At 40.4% G+C, this 22,195-nt stretch overlaps 1 protein-coding gene across 1 annotated transcript in view; it reads left to right on the top strand.

The window, feature by feature from the left end:
- The first annotated feature begins 4,728 nt into the window (after positions 1-4,728).
- The window catches only part of cdk18 (cyclin dependent kinase 18), a 46,456-nt gene continuing 28,989 nt past the window's right edge, over positions 4,729-22,195 (top strand). The window contains exon 1 of the mRNA XM_069677706.1: positions 4,729-5,039. The gene's annotated coding sequence lies outside the window, so the exon portion shown is untranslated. The remainder of the gene's footprint in view (positions 5,040-22,195) is intronic.

The raw sequence follows: 22,195 nt of genomic DNA, 5'->3' as shown, positions 1-22,195 counted from the left end.
GTTTTTCACTTCACCTGTCACGCTATGGCTGGTTGGTGCCTGATCTGACATAATAAAACTGATGAGAAATGATAATAAAGTTTGTTTAGTCTTCTTTTTCATGTAATTGTTTTCTTGTTTGTTCTTACATAACAATGTGGGGCAACATATGCAAAGAACATATGTGTATTTACAGCAGATATAATCACATCAACAGATCTGGGTGATCATGAAATCTGGATTACCATAATTTCATGGTGATAGAGATTATGGGAGAACAAGATTAGGTAACTGTATTGAATGCAGGCCCGCAGCTAAGAGGGATTTTTGTTAAGTATTTAATTATGTAGCAACTTAATTAAACAGCTACAAATTCAGTGCTTCCTTGTTTCTATATTTCCTCCTTCCTGCTCTCATTTCTGGAAAAACACATGTGACCTTTGACCTCTTCATGTTTCACCACACAGCTCTTTTCAAATATTCGAGTCCCCCTGCTGGTTCAGTCGGTTCATGTAGAAAAGCTCACACATGGATCCTACAGAGAACAAACTATTTCTATTTTGAGTAAACTGGCAGTTGAACTGGCCTGATGGCTTTGATGAATAGATTGGCTTTAGACTGAGGTTTAGAATGAGCAGCACAGATTAACCTGGAAACTGATTTTGGGGTCACAGTAAAACAAGCAAACTTTAGAGAGTTGAGGTACAATACTTGTTTAAAGAGACAAAGTTTAAATTTACAAATTGTACTTAGTTTTTGACTTTTCTCTAAACTTTGCTTTCTTGAGCCTGATCTTATGGCTCCGTTCCTGTCCGAGAGCTGGCTCATTGTTCTTTTTTTTTTCAGGGGGCGGTTGTTACTTGGTGTATCTGTAAAATAATCACTAGGATAATGATAGGGTAAGATTTGGATTAGATTTGAGCTTAGACATCCCACCAATAGTAGCACTAAATTACCTGCATTGACCAGCAGGCAGTCAAACTATTAAAAGAACGGCTCTCATCTACGACTTGGTTCCCGTCGTTCGCACCAAAGAGCCGTTCAAAAGAATTGGATCATTTGCGTACATCACAACAGTACTTGATGATATGAAGAGCTAATTTTTTATACTAGTACTCATTTAAATGAACCCATCTGATCAGTTTAGAGGTACCCTCGGGCACACAGCTCATTGGGAGTCACAAGCCAAAAAAACAATGGTTTCACCTTTAACAAGGACATTTTTTATTTGAATCATAGAATTTATTTTCATGTAAATATTTATAGTAACTTTAGATGTCAGATAAATTACAAGTACCTAAAAACATTACATTAACTAATGTACTCTCCACCGTATGCATAAATGTAAACATCTTTTTCTTTATCTCCACCACTGGTTAAAAAGTGATCTTTGTTCTATTAATTTCATTATTATTTCTATATTTGGATGGGTATAGGACAGCACTTTATCCTAAGCTATCGTTTTCTAAAGCCTGTTCCTGCTGGCTCTGCTCAGCTCGGCCCATGTTAAATCATTATGAACCTTCCAAGATAACATCCACCTATGAACATCAGCTGTAGCCAGGCAAACTCACACAAGGAGACCTAAATCAGTGTCCATACACAACAGGTCGTGTGCCTGTATCACTGCTGGCACTAATCATCATAACTTTTGATCACCACTGAAGAGGTGTGAAGAAAGAGAGCTATAAAATCATAGGTCTGGAGGTTAGAGTCCCACTGAGGGAAGGTCTTTATGTGAAAGGTCGTTATGTGAATGAGCTCTTCAACTTTTCTAACAACTGCAGCGATCCTTTCTTATAAAGAGTAGTGTCAGTGTTACAGTTAACGGCTCAGTGTTATATAATAATTCAATTGGAATTATTATTATTATTATTTATTATTATTGAAGGATTGCAACCTGACAACTCTTATTTTATTAATAACACATGAAAGACATGAGATGACACTTGCTCTGACATCAATACAACACACAACTGAGTCCCACCACCACCCCTAAACCAATCCACTAATTCATATCATCTCCACCCCAATTTGCTCCTAAACAATATCAGCCAAACAATTAATCACTGTACATTTGTCTTACACACAGACATTGTGCAAAAGTACAATTGCACAAACAGAAAACCAACAAAAAAAGAAAAATCAGAATCAGAAAAAAACAAATCAGTAAATAATATAGGGAATGGTCATGGTGGTCAAAATTGTACTTAATACATTCCAACAGCTGATCAATATTTATATTACTTAACAAATGATACAACAATATCATTAATGAATCTGCCACAACTTAGATACCCTTTATACAGAATGAATGTCGTATCATAGGTTTTTTTTGTTTGTTTTTTCAGAGAAATAATTAAAACAAATCAGTAGGCCATGCTCTAACAAACAAAACAATCTGCAAATCAATCAATAATAATGATTCAATGAAGTCGAGCATAAATACACCTTTCCTGTTCCTTTTTATGGTCATTATCATCGGACATCACCGGTCAATTTTCTCTCAGCCATGACACTCAGGCTTTTCTGTCGTCTCACAGCAGTTCAAATCACCCAAACTGGCAAACTATCAAACAAAAACAAAAGGTGTGGACTGTACTCCAAGTTCAGGGCGAATAGTTCTTCAGCTGTGAGGTTGACAGCAGAGCTGTAGATCACACAGAGTCTGTCTGGGAGACGTTAGAGTGGGTGAGTTACAAAGACAGGTACATTGTTATACTCCTGCTGCAAAACTGTATATGTTAAAACAACTCTGACTGTACTGGAAATGCCGGATCATTGGAAGAACATAATGTTCATGTTCATGTCTAACGTCTGCTACTCACTTCCATGCTATCAGCAGTTGCTCTATTTGTTCTCTAACTGTCAGATTGTTGAACTTAATGCATGCTAATGGAATGACTAACAGGAACACTCATATCACACCAGGTATAAATACACAGCTGCTAAAGAAGGGCTGTACTGCTAATGAAGCAAAAACAAACACACACTAGGACTACAGGTGAATACACGCTTTCACACATACATCTCCAAACACACACACACTCAGTACCTGAATCACATATTATGTGTGCGGGTATGTGCACACAGACAAAATTACGCACACTCTTGCAGACACCAATACATCGCTTAAATGCACACACTCATAGTACATTGGCAAAGTCGCTCAAGCATATAAACATGTTTATATCCCTCTTTGGTTTTACTTTCTATGAAGCTCCATGTCTAATGCATTATGAACATACTTATGATACATTAAAATGGGCTTTTAGCACTGTAATTATAGTTGTACAAACTATTACATAACATTTTTAACATCTTATACAACAAATTACTCCCAAGGTAATGTATAATGCTTCATAATTGCTGGCCACTCACTGGCATTTATCATTTTCATAGTGCTAATACATTAGATGTATTTTATAATGACTTATAACATAGTTATAATGCATTATAATGTGATTAGAAGTTACTCTACGTGGTCATTAGTTGCAAAAAGTATAATGTAAAATAACAAAAAATCAATGTAAGAAAAAAAAGGTTGTTAAATTATTAATATTATTTTTCATCTGGTTGTTGAACAGCGTTAAACACTTACTAAGACAAGACCAAGACTTTTAGTGTCTGAGTCTGAGTCAAGACAAAGACCATTACATGTCCCACACTGCATCACACACCTACTTATACACTTACAATATGTGGAACATGCAAAGCATAAGGACTCCTCAGATTGATCTAAAATATCTACATTTCCATTCCACAATTTAAGATTCCTCTTCATTCATATTTGTAACAACTTAAATAATGGCCTATACAGTATGTGTACATGTAGACGTTTACATTAGATCTTGATAAAATAATCCAAAGGCATTGCAGAGCTGAATGTGTTTGTTTCGTTTTCTATGAGCAAAAATAATACAAACACCTTATACCTTAAAACCAACTTCATCTTTAATCAACACTCCTTTTCCATGTTTTACCATTGAACCACCAACTTGATCTATAAGATGGTTAAACTTCCACTAAAAGGTGCTTATGTGCAATTTTGTTTGAAGTAACACCCAGTGTGGGAAAGATTAAGTGATTGACCCTTTTCCAACATCATGTTTCGAGTGAGTTTCCACAAAAAAACTTTCAATTGACTTCAATAATAACAAGACTTCAATTCTGCTTAAACTATAGGTGCAGCTGATCACGTTATAAAGCATTTAAACAGTGACAATAACAGATCATAAAGTGATAATAACGCATTATAAAGTGATAATAATGTATCAGAACTATAAGGATCATAATACACTATGATCTTTGCACAAAAGTTAGTGTCCGTCAGTTATATAGTATGATACTTAACCTTACAAGTCATCATAAAATGTTTTATACTGTGTTATGATAGGGGTCATAAAGCGTTGTTTATATTTGTGGGAGCTCGTAAACACATACACGTATTATAACACATTATTAATAGTATTGACATGGACTTTTTATAAAGTGTAACCAAAGTCTTTCACACACACAAACATCACAAGGTTTCATAGCTTTCATTGGTGTGTGAAAGTCCTGTCACCACCAGAGGCAGGCTGAGGAGGAGGAGGAGACAGAGAGGAGGAGGCCTGTGTTGTGATGAGTGGTGATTGGCTGTTTCCATACCAACGAGGGCGGGCCAAAGTCAGAGACTGGTGGAGGAGGAGCCGCATGCTGGTTATAAAACACTTCTGTGCAGCAGTTTCTCCTCTCTGAGCTGTCTCCTCTGTATCTCTGTCTCTTTATTTAGTCCTTCTTGTTATCTTAGCAGTCAGGCAGCTCGCAGTGCTCTGCGCACAGAACGCAGGGAGGGTGGAAGGGCAAGCTGTCAGAGTGCCTCGTGGACTAGTAAGTCTATTTTCCCTGTCTTCCTGCAGAGCAGTCTGTCCATCACCGGGGAAGACCTGTCTGCATCTTGTGGATTTATCTCTCTGTGAGTGACACCTGGGGAGGTGAGGGAAACCTGAGCGGAGAGGCAGGAGTCTGCTCCCCCCTGCTCCGTCCTTCCTGTGCGCGTGGATGACCTGTGCTCTTCTGTAAGTAGCTCTGCTGCAGCCACATCCACTCACATCCTTCATTTAGACATATCGACCTTACTGCAAGGGTCAGGGGGTCAGGGAGGGCACAGACAGAGGTGCATGTGAAGAGGCTGAACTCGGGCTTTGAGGATGAAACATGCTCAGTTTGTTTAAAAGGATTCCTCATTAGTATGCTAGAGATCCCAGAAGTCCATCTTCCTTTATTCATTGGCCACATTAGTTGCTGTTACTTGCTTTTTGGTCTGAAGTTCTATCCTGAAGTTGAGCTTTACTGTGGGGTTCTGTATGTTATAAAATTCAGAGGTTAATTGCATTACAAAATTCCAAGAGGCTCCATACAAAACTAACAACAATATTTATAGTCCTGTGCCGAATATCTGCACAAATACACACTTCTTATTAATAATAACATTACACAAAAAACAGTATGTACACACGTGTGAGGATAGATGAGGCTGCCTTATCCTCTAGTTTTGTCTCATTTTGAAAAGTTTAAAGTGTCTCTAACTGTTGCTTCTGTTTAATGTCCACCACTGCAATAAGAGCATCTTATGACCACCTCCACCCACCCATCAACCCACTCACTCTCCCACCTCTGTCCTCTCTGATGAGCCCTCAGCATTACATGTAAGCCGCCACCGGATCAGTAGTAAGATAGGAAGGACCACTCAGATATACAGGAGTCTATCCATATAACCACTGTGCACACAGCACTGTTTGCCTAAGGTATAAAGGCCTTCGAGTGTAATAGGTTGTGTGGTGTATGTGTGTGTTTGCGTGTGCACAAAACTGGTTCCCTTTTCCATGTCATTATCATGTGTTGTTGAATCATGCAGAGTTCAGACTGCAGATCTATTACAAGAATATCTGAGTGCAGCATGGTCATAAGAAGTAAGATTAATGCTGGACATACACTGCGGTACAAGGACACTGTTTTATTTCATGTCTTGAACACGGATCAATAACTCCTGAGGACTTTTAGCAGGGGACATGCATTTTTAGCCTCAGTCTTTTAGCGCGACAGCATCTATGTAGCCATCAACAATCGGCAGGAGAACGTTTATTACCAACTGAGCTCACAAATGATCTAGCAACAGCTGACAAAAAATAAAATGCTGTTTTTGTTTCCTCTGTCCTAAAGCAAGAAGCCATGATGACGCTTATAAAGTGGTTGATATGCCACAGTTATTATTGTAAACTGCATATGTGCTCAGATGCAGCTTGACAAGTGGTGCAAGGCAGAAGGGGAAAACGAGGGTTTATCAGGTGAAATTGGATTTGATTAATGCTCGAAATCTGGAGTTAAATCGAATGAAATTAGACAAATAGGATTTTGCAGTAAATGTGTGAATGGTGGCATTGTGTGGTCAAATGTTCTATTACATCACTGAGGTTGCAAGTTTAATATAGATCAGTTAATTAGGCCTCCCTTGATGCCGACTTTAGGAAGCAGGGACATCGTGTTACTACATTTCATCCCTCTGTCCTTCTTTAGTTTTCTGTCCCCTCTGATAGTTTAGTAGTTTTTTTTAGTAGCAGAGTCCATGTAAACCGGCCTCACATGATACATCTTTGAGCACTTTTGTCAATCAGAACGGTTGTTACTGTAAATTTGTGTCCAGAGTAGCAATCACTTACTGTAGCATCCTGCAGCTGAGGCACAATGGCTATGTTTACATAAGCAGCTTATTACTGAGTCCCTGATTCATCACACAGCCCCAGGCCCACTCAGCCATGATAATGGGAAGATAGACCCTACCATATTCTACAACAATAGCCCTGGCACCAGTGCTAAACACCGCTCACAGATGAACAAACACATTCAAACATTTGGTCAAACACAACAAAAAGGAGACAGTTTGCTTTGGAAACAGCGCTAAGACCACTGGCTGCTGTGAGGAAACATTGACAGGTTAAATACTCGAGGAGGCAGGCATCTTTTCAAGAATAAATCCCCTCCAAAGAACCTTACTCTAAGTTATAGTACCATGTACTCTTGTTGTGAAGCTTGTTTCACAAACAACAGTAAGAACTCCCACGTTAGAAACGTTGGCTCAGTCAGTGTTTTAGTGTTTCTGTGTTAACTGTCTGTGTTGGCAAATGTGACCGTTCTATTTGCAGGCTGCTAATTTTACTGAATTTGTAGGCAAAGCTGTTTTCCTCACATTGTTGTCATTTGGATGCCAACATATAAAAATTACACTTGCAACACGGAGCATTGTGTTTCAGTTTGTTACTGTTGCTTTCCCTCCTCTTCTGTTTAACTACAAACAAAATGCACATCTAGCTTTACCATCATATTGCTCTATTTTCCTTGGACAGTACTTTTCATAGGTCAGTGCACAGTTAAATTAACTGGAATAAACCTAAAGTAAAGCAACAGTTAGCAGAGTGCACACTTAGAAAGGAGAAACCAGTGTGATGTTTACATCACACACCAAAACTCTCTTTTCTTTCTTATTAAACATGTGAGCTGATCTTTAATGTTGCAGTAGCATTCATACAATCATGCACATATCTTTGCATAATATTGTAATAAATGTATCGTCACCTCAAGGTCCATTTACCAGCTTTCCCAGCTTTTAAGAGCAGCTTCAGTCATGTTTTAAGACATAAAATGATCTGCTTGAAATAATAAATTGTGTCTGTTTTTTCTGCAAAATACGTTTAATTAACTCGTAAAAATCCTCCCTTCTTTCTCATTAAAAATCTGCATAGTCCCCACCCACTATGCAAATATCCCCCTCCGTTGCATAAAACAAAACACGTCTGCCACTGTTTAGTGGAAACTTGTTGAAACGTAGCTAGCTTGAAATGTAGTAATTAGTAGTCGTAACATTAACTTCAGCAGTGATTGCAATAATTATGGTGACGGTTACAGCTGGCTTACACATCACCGAAGTGGTTGCCATGGGTTGCACATAATGATATGCATAGCGTCATCCCATCCATTAACTGGATTTGCTCCTTAGGTTTGTGACGTCTCAAACCTGCCAATCTGAAAACGTGTTGTTGATTTTCACTGGAGGGGGTCTTTAAGCATCCTAAGAAATCACAACTTGTTGATTAAACAAATTGTTTGACATGGCTGAGTTTCAGCTTCAGCACCAGCCTGGTCATTGTGTGCATGGCCAGCAGCCTCATACCACCCAATGCCACTGCTGCTGCTGCCAGGGTCGCATTAAACTACTAAAAAAAGACCTTAAGGACCTTAAGTGTTGCTGGGCATGCTTCCCTCATGAGCGCCCAATAAGCTTCAAAAGCTGTTCACAGGTGGGCGGGTGGTGATATTCACAACTAAGCTATCCAGCTCATTTAAAATTATCCACCCTATCTGAGGCTGCCAATGCTTTATATAGAATTATGTTGTTTTCAGGGAACACAGGACAGACGAGAATGTGGTGACAGGCTCTGTCTGGAGGAGAGAAGATGTCTGATGATAGGTCAGACAACCTGAAGTCCAGGAATTGCTTCAGCGGACAGAAGAGTAGCCAGTGTGTTCATTTTTAACCGTCATGCTCAGCGGTGTGCTTAGGTGCTTTACATAATTGCAGGCCTCTTTCTCCCAAGTTGCTAGGCTAGTGCTGCAGCTGTGATGGCTTATTAGAGGTTGGTTTGCACACTGACACAGACAGGAGCCAAGGGAAATGTATAATGTGTTGTGTGCGAGTGGTGTGAGGTAGGCTCTGAGTCACAGAGCCGCTCCTGTCAGAAGCAGGCCCATAAGCTAAAACCCAAAGGAAAAGGCCCAACAAGCAACACATCAGAATAATCACACACGTATTGTGACGTAACGCAATCTGACAGCTGCAAAGGTCTAAACCCTGCTGCATGTTTCTGACATTAAAGTTAAAAAAAAAATCTATTCTGTCTGCACCTTTAATTCAAGTGTAAATAATTGAATGGTCAGGGTTTGTTTTCTCTGAATGGGAAAATAATTGACAGCTACTTTCTGGATATTCTTCTTTAAAGTAAATAAGAAAGACCAAATTGAACCTAAATGGTATTGGAAAATAGAGACATAATGTATGGGTGGCCGAACAAGCCAGTAATAGTGAAAAGTAATTCACTCTTTAAAGTCAAGGACACAAAATGGTGCAATGCAGTGGAGTATTATCATGTAATAAAAGGAAGGGAGAAAGGAAGAACCAACGCATCGATAGACTGCCACCGATCCAAATCATATTGTGTGATTTTTCTTGGATTAAAAGTGGGTTTTCTGCTTGTTAGATCTGTCCCCTAATCGCGCAACTCTTTCAAGCCACCCACCTACTAAAAATATTCCCACATAGTGTTGTGACGCTCGCGAACGATCCGACTCTTTTGAATGGTTCTTTGGTGCAAACGACGGGAACCGAATCGCAGGTGAAAGGCTCTCGGAAAGGAACATAATTCCCTTCAAAGAGCCGTAATTACCAACCCGATTTCCACACTGAAAGAAATAACCCCCTCTACTATGTGTATTGTTTTCACAGTTTGACAAATAAACCCATAACTTGCTCGTTAAAGAAGCCGAGGTGCTCATTTAAGGTAAAAGTAACCCAGGTCAATAATAGGATATTATGACAGACAGGTATTGTATAAAAGTACTTAGTATATTTATATCAAGATTTTTCAAGATGGTACTGCATATATTTAATATATATGTGTTTTATGACGGCAATCTTTAACCGGTCTGTGGTCTAGCGATCCAAGTCTCGCGTTGTAGCTTAAAGTCTCGCGCTGTGGCGGGCGGCCAATCAGAGAGACTGCTGAGTGCTTCATCAGGAAGTAGCTACACATAAGAGCAGCTAAACGCAGGTATCGTTTGTTGCTGCTGTAGAGATCTCACTGAACCACTGAAAACTACTTTTGAAGTCAAGGAATGTTAGTCAAAATAATTTGCTGTGTTGTTGATGAAGCAGCCGACGATGTGCTAAGTTGTTGTGCTGTATGAACGCCGAATCGGCCAGGTTTTTTTTTATCCCTTTCTTGGAAAGAGAAGAGTGATGGCGAGCTGGAAGAACCGATAAGCTGGGAGCCGCATTCCAACAAACCTCAAGGGAGAGGACAGCAACAATCATCAGCTTAAAGAAGTCGTCCTAAACAGATCAACAACAACTCATCCAACTCTTACCAGTGCGGTAGGAAAGAACTCACAGACTCTTTTTGTAGTTTTTGGGACTTTACACCTGAAATGGATTTTGATTGAAAGGACAATTATAACTGAACTTTTGAAAAGAAAATTGAGTGTATTTTGAGTTGGGAATATTTTGCGAATGTTTTGAACTGTCTGGTCGACAAAAGAAAATTTGATTTGTGCATTGTTATATATATATATATATTTTTCATAAGGTATTTTGCTTAAACCCACGTCAAGTCTCCTGAGTTTTTATTAAATATTGACATCAGTTTCATTTTCCTCCACTTTTCGAGTTTAAAATCTTCTGGTTTAATTTCTCTAGTCCGAAACTTAATGTTTAGCAATCATATTATCATGATAACAGATAAATTATAGTAAATATATTAATGAATATGCTACATAAAGGCAGGAGCAATCAATCCAGGGAAAGAATGGCCAGTGCAACTTCCAAAGCCCAAACACTTGAAGACAATAGCTGAACAATTGAGCTATTTTATTTACAGGGACATGCAACTATGTAGTGCGTTGAAAGTACAACGATGCACCAATGTAGTTGTTTCTATTCATGTAAGTGGAGGAGTGAATTAGCAGGCAGTGATATGTGAGATGTATACACATGTTCTGACTGCAAGCCATGGGCGAATGGGAAAACAAGGCTGTAATAAAGGACGGATACTTGCAGGTTTTTTTAAGACGCAGCTCAATAAGCTGAACTGGCTGAACTGAATATTTCTTCCTGTCAGCAGGAAGTTCCCCAATCTAATTTTACAGAGTGCCCTTTCAGCCTCCCTCCAGTTATTTCATGCTTTCAGTCACAACAAACATCGTCCATTAGAAAGAGTCTGAGGACAACAACAGTTTGTGTTGCTGCTTTCTCACCCAAAAAAAAACTTCCTCCCACTCTCTTTGTTTTATCTCCTGACTCTTCTTCTCTCTATACTTTTCTTCTTTTTCATTTACCCCTGTCAATTCTCTCTCTCTCTCTCTTCTCATTCCCAGGAGCACATTTAGTTATTTATCTCTGCACAGCTTACTCGTTAGCAGAGCCATTTTTGAAATTGAGTCGTGCCTGGCATTGCATGGTAACAGTATCTCACCTCTTGCATCCTGACTCTCCTCTGATGTCACTCTGAGATCCTGTATGTATGTCTGTGTATTTAGGTTGCTTCCGTGAGTTGACGGTCTATAGAGACAGCAGGAGCCAAGTCAGTATGTCCTCACCAAAGCCACAACAGTTTGTAGTAGACAGCTCAGTTTCAAGCTTCATCCTGGTGCTTTGATATATGCAGGTGCTTCTCTGTTGATTCTCTGCATCTTTAAGACAGCTTCAGATGCCACCAAAAAACTTGAGGTCAAGGCTGAGATGACATGAAGTGTCAGGCTACACAGCAACGTGCAAGATTCTATTTACTCTTCATCTTTGGTGTTAAGTTATTATGGTTGCAGTATTTTTCACTGCACTTAGCATCAGCCTTTCTGATTTCTCTCTTTCTGACCTGTACTACCAGGTCTGTTTTCACTGACAGCATCTGTGGACAAAGCCAAGGCCTGGAGAGCGTAAACTCTGGTAGCAGCAGCAGTTTTCATCCCCTAGGTGAACTCTCATTTAGAGCTCTGAATTTCTTTCCATAATGAAAATAAATTGTTAACATGATTGTGATCATTCCGGTGGGTGCAGACCTCTTTCATCTCCTCTCCCCTAGCACCCCGAAAGGTTCAAGTTGTGTTAATGTGATTTTTGCAAATACAGGTTGTTCTAGTTGTACTTATGAATTAGCTATATCGGACCATGTTGACATGCTGACTCTGCAGTAGTGATTTTCAAATGAAAACATCGATGTGAACATGATGGAAGCAATGGAGGATAAACACTAGTTATGATGTCAACAAATAATGCAAGCAGAACCATCTCTGCTTCCACCTCTGTGAAAGGAGTGCCATTATTTGGGGTAGAGCTCAGTCTGTAGGGACTTGGCTTGGGAACCAGAGGGTGCACCAAGCATGGCTGGAAGCTGGAGAGGTGCCAGTTCCTTTTTTGGGCACTGTCGAGGCGTCATGAAGCAAGGCACCGCATCACCTGACTGCTTGGGGTGCATGTCCATGTGCAGCGCTCTCACTCTGACATCTCTCCATTAATGCATGCCCATAGGGTCCTGTTAGTGCATGTGTGTATTCCGGGCCTTTGTGTGAGTAGCATGTGTGTGAAAACATAGAATTTGCCCTCAGGGATTAATAACGTATTTCTTTTTCTTCATCTTCAGTAAACACTTGTTGCAGTCCCTATCAGCCAAGCATCTTGCCCCCCTACAAGCGTTGGGATGGCCTCTGTGCCAGCGTGGTTTTCAGATTATGTATAATGTCAAATTGTATCACTAGGGCTCGGCATGGGTTACAGGAACTATGTGCCTGAGAGATGGGAGCTGTGATGTTCTTTCTCCAAAACTTGGCTTAGCCTGGAGTGCCAGAGGGTGTTTTCAACTGAATGAAGAAGTAGGAGGTTACTGCACGGCCCTGCAGAGATTTTCACTGTTCACAGAAAGGTTTCCTGATGCTGCACTCACTGTTGTTTGAGCATAAATTGGAGGAACTGAGGAGACTAGTTTGTTTATATGTGACAATGATATTGATTTCTTGATTGATTTATGAGGAAAGAAAGGTGAAGTTGAAGAAAGGTGATTGGTGATGTGATTCGATCTGCTCAGAGAAGAAAGAGTGCAAGGAGTGCACCATGCTCTTTTTTTACCTCTCCATGAAGCATTCCCCAAGCACTCACATGCTTGGCAATTGCCTACGCAAACTATAGCCCTGATCGCCACAGGCTGTACAGGATAACATCAGTGTTTTTTGCAGACGATGTGGTTCTGCTAGCTTCCTCAGATTGCAATCTCCGGATCTCTGGCTGTCTATACCCAAGTATGAAGAAGTGTATTTCAAGTTCATTGGAATTTCAGGTATCTTGTTCCAGATCAAAAGTGAGCATGAGGTCAAACTGGGGCTTGTCAGTAGTCATGTGTACACTTTGACAAACTGTCATGGTGAACAGAGAGCTGAGCATAAAGGTCACCTCTTATTAAAGGTCATGAGCTATGGCAGTGTGACAGAGTGGCAGAGATTGCCAATGAAAAGACCAATGGTTTTCTTTGGTGAGTTGCCCGGCTCATACTTAGAGACAGGATGAGGATTCTGTGTGCGTGTGTGTGTGTGTGTGTGTGTGTGTGTGTGTGTGTGTGTGTGTGTGTGTGTGTGTGTGTGTGTGTGATGGTTTTTTGGCATCTTCTTAATGCCTCATTGCCAAGGTATCCCAGGCACATTAAACCAGGAGGAGATCCAAGCTCTTACACAGACAATGCTGGAGGAATTGCATGGGAAGAACTGTATGACATGGCTATGGAGAAAGTATCTGCATTGATGTGGCAAATGATTGAAGCGTCACCTAGCAAAAATGTTGAACCTTTCAGGAAATCTACACAGGCAACGTATTTGAAGCGTATTGTCGGCACGCGCGTGCCAGGACAGAACCGCTCAAATCTTATTCAACGCTGCAATCTCCACCAGCCGCGTATGCTGCATGGGAGGCGGGCGTAACACACAAGGTAATTTCTGCTGCTCCGTTAGTTTTACGCGTCAAGTCTATTTTACCCCGCTGCTGCTTTCAGTGAAGCGTAAAAAGCCATTGACTGCTATGTAAACACACACCCACAGCCAAGGAATCCATTTTAATCCATGTTTTGTCAACCACTGATGGATGTTTCTGTGGGAAGAAGAGTGTATTCAGGACAAGAGATTCTTTCGTTGAAACGGAGCGAATCTGGGGGATACCAACCAGCTGAGATGAAGAGGTGTTTTCGTGGTTGCCGTGCTGGAAATGGAGATAAAAGCCCTTTCTACCATCAGTCATCATGAGAGATGTCAACTCTCTGCCCAACAAAGGAGATATTGGTGAAGACTCAGAAAGTATACCGCATCTGCTGAAGTTCCATGTGAAGTTCTCCATGAAATAGTTGCCAGGATACAGACTAAACATCCTGAGGCATATGTTGCATTCTGCTGGGGTAAGGATGCAAGGCGACTGGACAGACTGGTGAAAAAACACACTGAAGAAGGTTGAGGCCATTCTAAACAACACGGATCATCCACTTCATAACACCTTGATTGACCAAAGAAACAACGGTGGTGGACGGCTACTCTCTCTTCGCTGCAGGACCGAGAGATAGAGAAGATCTTTGGTACCCACAGCCATCAGACTTTTCAATTCTTCAGTAAATGGTAGATGAGATGCCAGACAACTGAATTTCCCTTTGGGAATCAATAAAGTTATTGTTATTGTTATTGATATTGTTAAACAATGTGATCTCTTCAGTTTCCTATTGAAGTTATTGATTGGCTGGATGAGCCGGCAAGATTAATCTGAAAGAGCAATGAATATGTACACCTCCTCAACATCTGGGGAAACCAGTCCTATTCATTCATTCTCATTTGACTTCTACATTCACAGAAATACAGAATTTATGCACAATTAAGAAATAAGTCTATACATCATTTTGTACTGACAAAAGTTTGCCAAGCATCCTGATTGAAACAGAATTTGAACCAACAGTGAATAATAATTCCTCAATGCCATCAGAAGTATCCTGTTTTAATTCATTCACATAAATACACTCGGCCCATTTAGACTCATATTTGCTGTAGTCGAAGCCGGTGTAGATGATGCTTACGTGATGCTTACGTGATGCTTACGTGATGCTTACGTGTTGCGCACGTTTGTCTGACGCTACAGTGTGGGTGTAGATTCCAAGTTACTCAACATTTGCTTCAACATGACAGATCATCCAGCATCTTAGTGGGTGACCAATCACATGTGCAAACTCACATTCCTGGTAAGTTACTTCTTGGTGAAATCCATGTGTCTACCCCAAGATCATTGCAACAAAGGAAAAAAGTGATTTTCTCTGTGACCTTCCAAAGCAGCAAAATACTTCATCACAATTATATAAATCAAAATGATGTGTTTTGTTGTCTGCGGAGCATTTTATTCACATCTGTGACTCTTTTTCATTAGCACACCAGTGTCTAAAACACCTCCTCATCAACCCTGTGCTTTGTATTTTTTAATGAAGAGCTGTTCTCTGTCTGAATGCCCACAGTCTGCTGCCTCCATCCGGACCGGATAAGTAGCAGGAAACAGATGAAGCAACAGACGATTAGAATTTATTATGTGTCAACTACACGTGAGAACTTCTAGATAAATATATGTATGATAAACAACCAACACGTCATGTGTGGCCTGTTGCACAAACCATGGTGGTCTGTCATACAACAGGCCAGTCAGATGTTGACCCCTACACTGTTGTTATTCACTCACAGCCCACTGGACACAGAAGGCCTACTGTTCACATCGGGGCAGGGGGTGACATGTAGACAGACACAGAGAGACACACACAGGGAGTTATTGTTGCTGTCAACACTGTTGCCAATTTTGCTGCGAGTGACAGCTTCATTATTAGCGCTTCTCTAAAGTGATCTGTGAAAAATTCGGAGGAGAAGTGCGTTGCCTGAGGAGCTAAGGACAATCAGAGTTAAACAAAGAGACAAGAAGATTGTGATGTCAGGCAGACATTGGCTCAAGCACAAGCTCAACTTTTTTTCATTGCACAGAGAGATTTGTGTCAGAAATTATTGTTATTGTGGGGTTAGGCAGAGAAAACCTTTGTTTCTTCCATATCTTCTATCAAGCTTTACCCTGAAAGAAAAGCTCCAGGAAAGCTTGTGTTGACTGGGATTAAACGCAGAAACTGGCTTTAGTCATTTCCAACGTCTTTTTCAGCCAGACAGTGTTGTGTAAGTCAACAATGAGACTGCAGAGAGGAGAGTCTCTCCTCAAGCTTTGTTTGAGTTCCTGAGAATATAATCGGACCCTGTTACATAAAACTCTGAGTATTATGGAGTAAACAAAGATATGATCATCCACAAACTGTGCAGGCCTTGTGTTTATTTAGTTTTTATGACCTTCCCTGAACCATGAATCAGTCTAGTGATAAAAAAAGATTGCTTCCACATGACTGGGGTAGATTACTTACAAAAAAGGTGTTGCTTGTAGTTACAATTAACACCCAGCCGAGTTTCCTTCAGCTACAGACCCTTTTAGCTTCTTTGAAGATAATTGTTTCGTTTCCCAGCTCAACGATTCGGCTTTGATCAACCTTGATCCGAGCAGCAGCAGGAGGCTGTTTGCAGACGAACAGCTCTAATGAACTCACAACCCACCTAGCATCAAAGACCTGACATAGTTAGCAACTAGCCAGTGAACACAGTAGAACATTTAGCAACTAAATGACAGATATTTTTGTGTTTACCAGGCTGAACGCTGGACTTAAACTCATAAAGTGGCCTGAAACAAGAAGCCAGCCGTACAATGTTGTGAGAACAGACTGTTAATGTTGTGTTTTCAGCTGGTGGCCAAAATCCTCAAGTAATAAAACATCACATTTTGTCATGTTATTTTAAATAAAGGCAAAACTTAAAGTTCAGATGAAACAGCTATGGAGTGCTATTTTTCCTAGGCGGCGTACACACTTAGATGGAAATGACAGCTAACGAAGATGAGGCAGAAGTGGCAGAGGTGCTTTTAGCAGGTCAAATGTGTTTTGAAGGAAAAAGTTCCAGGAACTAATAAGAGAATAAGATTAACTGATGAGTTAACTTAGACGTTTCTAACACTGCTGTATAAGTCTGGGACTATTAATACTTCATGATATTCACAACTTTCTTGTTGAGGAACTACGGTAAATTATAATTGATGAGTTATAATTAAAGAGAAAGGAGACTTAGTCTTAACCATTTGCTGTTGCTATGTTACCAGTCATGATCTTATATAAATGTATATAGATAAATGATTTTAAAGTGTTATTTTTGTCATATTTCTTGTGATGCTCTTAATGTTCTTTATGCTCTGTTTGTAACTGTGTAAAGCACTTTGAATTGCTCTATGTATGAATGGTGCTTTAATAATAAACTTGCCTTGCCTAACCCTGAAGGCAGATTGAGTCATTGGCTTTTTTTATGCTTTCCAGAAAATTAAATACTCAATGACTTCTTTGTCATTCTCGGTACAGATACAAAAGATAAAACAGCTCAACAGCTCAGAAGTTTACTTTAGTTACAAGTTCAGCCAGTGGGAACTGTTTCTGTTGATTGTGTATTGATACAGAGCTTAAAACTGCAGAGTGTTGATGTTGTTACTATTGTAGCGTTGCGGGGTAGTTAGATGGATGGAGAAGGAGCGAGGATGAGGCGATGTGCGTTGCTAGCTCAACAGAGCCCAGATTTATTTCCTGGCTGCAGCAACAGCTAACCTGAGGTTGAGGTATCCCCGGAAAAGCAACAAGTTGGCTAACTGCTTTTCTCACTTTGCTCTCGCTCAACATGCGTCTTCCCCTCCCCAGAATGCCCAACTCCCCTTAAAAGTAGCTTTATCACAATAACTCCCTCTTCCCTCCCCCGGACATACTTCTCAGCCAACTGAAAAACAACAGCAAACAAAACAGGTACTTATACCGTTATACTATTTTAAACAAATAACTCAATGAGTTCCTAGCCAATAAATGTAAAGCTATAGACAGCAAGCTTTTAGTTTAGCATAACTGGAAGCAGTGAGTGACAGCTAGTCTGGCTCTGTCCAAACGTCTGCCCAGCAGCACCGGGAAAGTTCACTCATGAATATAAACAAACCAGATGTAACAAATCTGGAGCTTTGTTAGTTAGTTACAGTTAAACTGTGTTTAGATCGTGATGTAATATGTAGACCCTGATAGGCAGTTAGAATTGTTGTAAAAACTAAGGCAAATTGCAGTCAGCCTTGTATTTTATGACAGAAACAGCCATTGTACTTGATTTGATTTCACCACAGAGACAGCTGGATGGCAGCTCCAGCTGACCACCTGCTGACATAATGTGAAAATACTGTATGAATTGAAGCCTGTAAATGGAAGTTCCTTCACTGTTACAAAGACGTATCATTATCTCGGTTAAACAAACATGTGCATTGTTGCTTGAATGTGACGGGATAATGGCAGCTGAGGTTGAATTAGCTTCATTAGAGACGAAAAACACCAGCTGTTAAACAGTGATTCCCTCTTACCACTCTGCTTTCTGTGAAACAGCACTGTCACCACCATTCATCTCCTTTAGGGGAAGTGTGTGTGTGTGTGTGTGTGTGTGTGTGTGTGTGTGTATGTGTGTGTGTGTGTGTGTGTGTGTGTGTGTGTGTGTGTGTGTGTGTGTATTTTTAGTCCATATAAACTACTGGAGCACACAGTAATGCAACCTCAGGCCCAAGGTCAGATTTAGAGCATAGGACCCAACACACACATACACAGATGACACAGACAGATGTGTGCATGTGCTTCTCTCTGTCTTCCTCTTTCTCTCTCTCCCTCACACACACATAAAAACACTCTGTCTCACAGTGCTCAGAAAGAAGCACAGTATGAGGGGAATGAAAGAGTAGAGCAATAAAAAGCCATGGAGGATCCTTTTTTTAACGTAAATTTGCTTTGCAATCATTTTTCAGCAACATAATTAAAGCTCTTTAATCTCTGTCAAGTGTCTGTTGTGGAGGCTCTTTCTCTAGGCCTGTATGTAAGCAGATATTTGTTCTTAATATGCACATAACACAGCAGTATGGATATTTCAATAACCATTTAGATTAAATTACCTTCTCAATTAGTCTCTCTGCATACAGTATGGCCTGTACCTACCTGTTGTGCAACTGCTAGTCTGTGTTACTGTGAAAGGGGTGGCTGCTGTGCCACACTTTTGTTGCAAAGAAATGTTCTTTAAGTGGTGTCCCATTTTCTTTTTATCACCAACATAAGTGGTTTCTATTAATGGGGGTTTGAAAGCAAGAGCACTAAGAAGATAAGAGGGGATTTCAGAATTAGAGAAATGAAGTCCTTTTTTCCCTCAGTTCTTTTATTATCTTTTCTTGAAAGTTCGGATTTTTCATTTGATTCAGTTGCCCTCCACATCTCTGTCATTGCCCCCTCCCTCTCCGCCCTCCCAGAGATCACAGCTTGTGCTGGCAGCCCGTCCGACTGTCGGGAACAGGAAGCTGCCATGCCAGGTTTCACTGGACAAAAGCAGTGGTGGTCTCACCGTTTGAGGGCTAATGGTCTGACCTGACACTGTGCCAGAGCTTCTTGCTTAACTGGCCTCTCAGGGTCAGTCATTAATTCGCTTTCAACAAACTGGACAGAGGAAGAAAATGAAAGAGAGACAAAAATATCTGCCTGGAGGTTTGAATGTGAGTACATGTGTACTCGTCACCCAGCATGAGTCACAGTTGTGTATCTCCATGAATGAGCTGTATGCCTTATACGAAGATATATTGTTGACTCTGTGTCGTATTCTCTGATGACTATGCCCACTGACCTGTATAAAACCATGAAGCCACTCTAAACAATCAGCTGGCCTCATTCTAAATGAGTACACATGAGAGGAGTTGTGTATATTCATTTAACCGGAGCTGACATGGGTCGTTGGACCACAGACATATGGCTTTTTGCTGATTCAAACACACCCCTCCTCGACCCCCCAGAGGCAACAAACACTGAGTGGCTCCTGCTGATTTTGTCCAAAAGCACAATATTTGGTTTGCAATGAGCAGCTCATGTTTTCACTCATTCCTCCCACTGCAGAGGCTCTGCAAGGTGATGACATTGTTTACATGGACTTATGTAACTAGATTACTGTTGGGTTTCTGCAGTATAGTAAAAGGACTGCTCTAATGTAGCGCTTTCTTAGTCTTCAGACCACTCAAAGCGCTTTTACACTACATGTCACACATCCTTTTACACACACATTCTGATGACAGAGGCTGCTATGCAAAGTGTCATTCTGCCCACCAGGAACTAACTAACAATAATGCACATTCCAATGGCTTTGCCAGTATCTTGCCCAAGGATACTCCGACGTGTAGACTGCAGCCAGGATCAAACCACCAAATAAATAAATACCTTATATTCCTGTCTAGATTTGTCCTGGAGAAAACCGATGTCTTTGCCTACTTGGCAACCTGGTTTCTTGTGCACTTTAAAAAAGGCCCTTCCCTAAGTCCTGCCCCCCTTGACTACTGTTTTTATGTCCATCAAGATTTTAGCTCTCGCCGATAAATAGAGCTGTTTACAATGATGACTTGGCAGACTTACCATCTACAGTCCTTGATCTCAGACACAGGTACATTGATGCAGGCTTCTCATTTCTAACTAAACCAACTAAACTAACCAATTTTACAAACTGAAAAGACAAAAGATGTTGGTGGCAGAGTCCTGTAAAGCCCAGTTCAGATCAATGATTCGCAACAAAACAGTTTTAGAATGTTGCAGAGAAAATTGCAGCAGTGTGAACTGGTTAGTTGCAGAACGTCTCAAGCCGTTGCGTGGAGTTGCAGACGATTTTACTTGTCAAATCTCCAAATGCAGTTTTAGAGCTGAATGATGTACCTATTTCACTTAAGCCAATCAGGAAACAGCATAAATTGGCGAAGGCACCCTGGCCTTAAGAGTCTGAAATATGTCCTTGACGGCTATTTGCATGATATGGACTGAGGCTAAAGCTGCATGCCCCTGGCAAAGAAACAAGCATTCTCAACCCTTGATGATACAGAAAACATGAACACAAAAATCTGTGTTGATATTACAGTCTAGAACTATAATTGTCCTACTATTCTTAGGATAAGGAAAAATATAAGATCAGGCTATCTTATATATTTCCTTATCCTAATGATATGCTGTTTGGCTGCTTAGCTTCTACCTGTTCACTTTTAATGCTACCAAACAAGGCAGGGAAAATTAAGATGATATTTTACATATTTATGTTTTGCAAACAAATGGCTATCCTTAATGACATTTTATGTTTATGGAATAACACTGAAGACCAGAGCTTTCAATGTGAGCCAATGCTACAAATATACATCCAAGATCGTCTTTCACCCAGCGGAGACTGTAAGAGACTGTAAGAACATCGAGTTACAAGTGGTGAATGGGCCTTTTATGGAATAACACTTTAACCCCACAAATTAAAGCAGAAACATTTATTTAATGATGTGCTTGTTCTCTGCAATGTTTGCTTACTGTAACTAAGCTAGTTAGCCACCATGCTAATAATTGCATTTGTTTAATTGATGTTTTATCAATTCCTTTAACTGTTTCAACGTTTTTTGTTGTGTAAAGGTTAAGCAAACATCTTTGCAGAGTATCTCTATTGCCCCACACTCACCACTTCACCCTGTGGAGAAACGTAAAGCTTGTCCAACCTTCCATGCCTTATTATGCTAAGCTTATGGTTGGACAACTGCTGTTGGGGAGCGGGGTTAAGAAAAAGCTCAGTTTATGGGACTGTAGCCCACATGTACTGAAAAACCTATTGCCACAATATCTCATATCTGGCAATGCTTTACCATCTCTCTACTACTGGTATGTGTCTAAATGACAAGACTTATGCGACAAAGACAACCTCGGGCAAACATTAGACACGCAGCAGGGCCGTTACTAAGATTCTGGAAATACCAAGATTATGAGTCCAAGTGCCCCCATTTCATCTCAGATCCCCTTGAAATTTAGCCTGGAGCAAAAAGCTTTAAAATTTTAAAAGTGTGTCTCCGAACTTTGCTGCAATAATGGATCTAGCACTTAAAGAAACCCCACGTCTTACAAGAGCATATCCTAATCCCAGAAACAACCGACTTATTTGACTGAAAGCGCAGAATAGAAAGTGCAATAAAGCATCATTGAATTCCACCTCATGACACATAAAACCCACCAAGATTACAAAAAACAAACTAGTAAAAGGTTGTGACACAAAGAGGTCTTTGTTGAGTTGTTTTGCGATGCTCTACACGTCCACTTTAGAGCACAGTGTCAGCTCAGTGTACTTTTGTTCATTTGGACTACAGTATGAAGTGCCCTGGAGGTATTCCTTACTCTGCCCCGCTGAGACACTCAGGAAGTCTGCCTTCATAAAAGCTGCCTCACAA

Source organism: Semicossyphus pulcher, unplaced genomic scaffold (assembly GCF_022749685.1).
Source record: "Semicossyphus pulcher isolate SPU_LCO1_2020_fin unplaced genomic scaffold, fSemPul1.0.p SCAF_3, whole genome shotgun sequence".
NCBI lineage: Eukaryota > Metazoa > Chordata > Actinopteri > Labriformes > Labridae > Semicossyphus > Semicossyphus pulcher.
The sequence above is the reverse complement of the archived record's forward strand: the minus strand, read 5'-3'. Positions and strand labels throughout refer to the sequence as shown.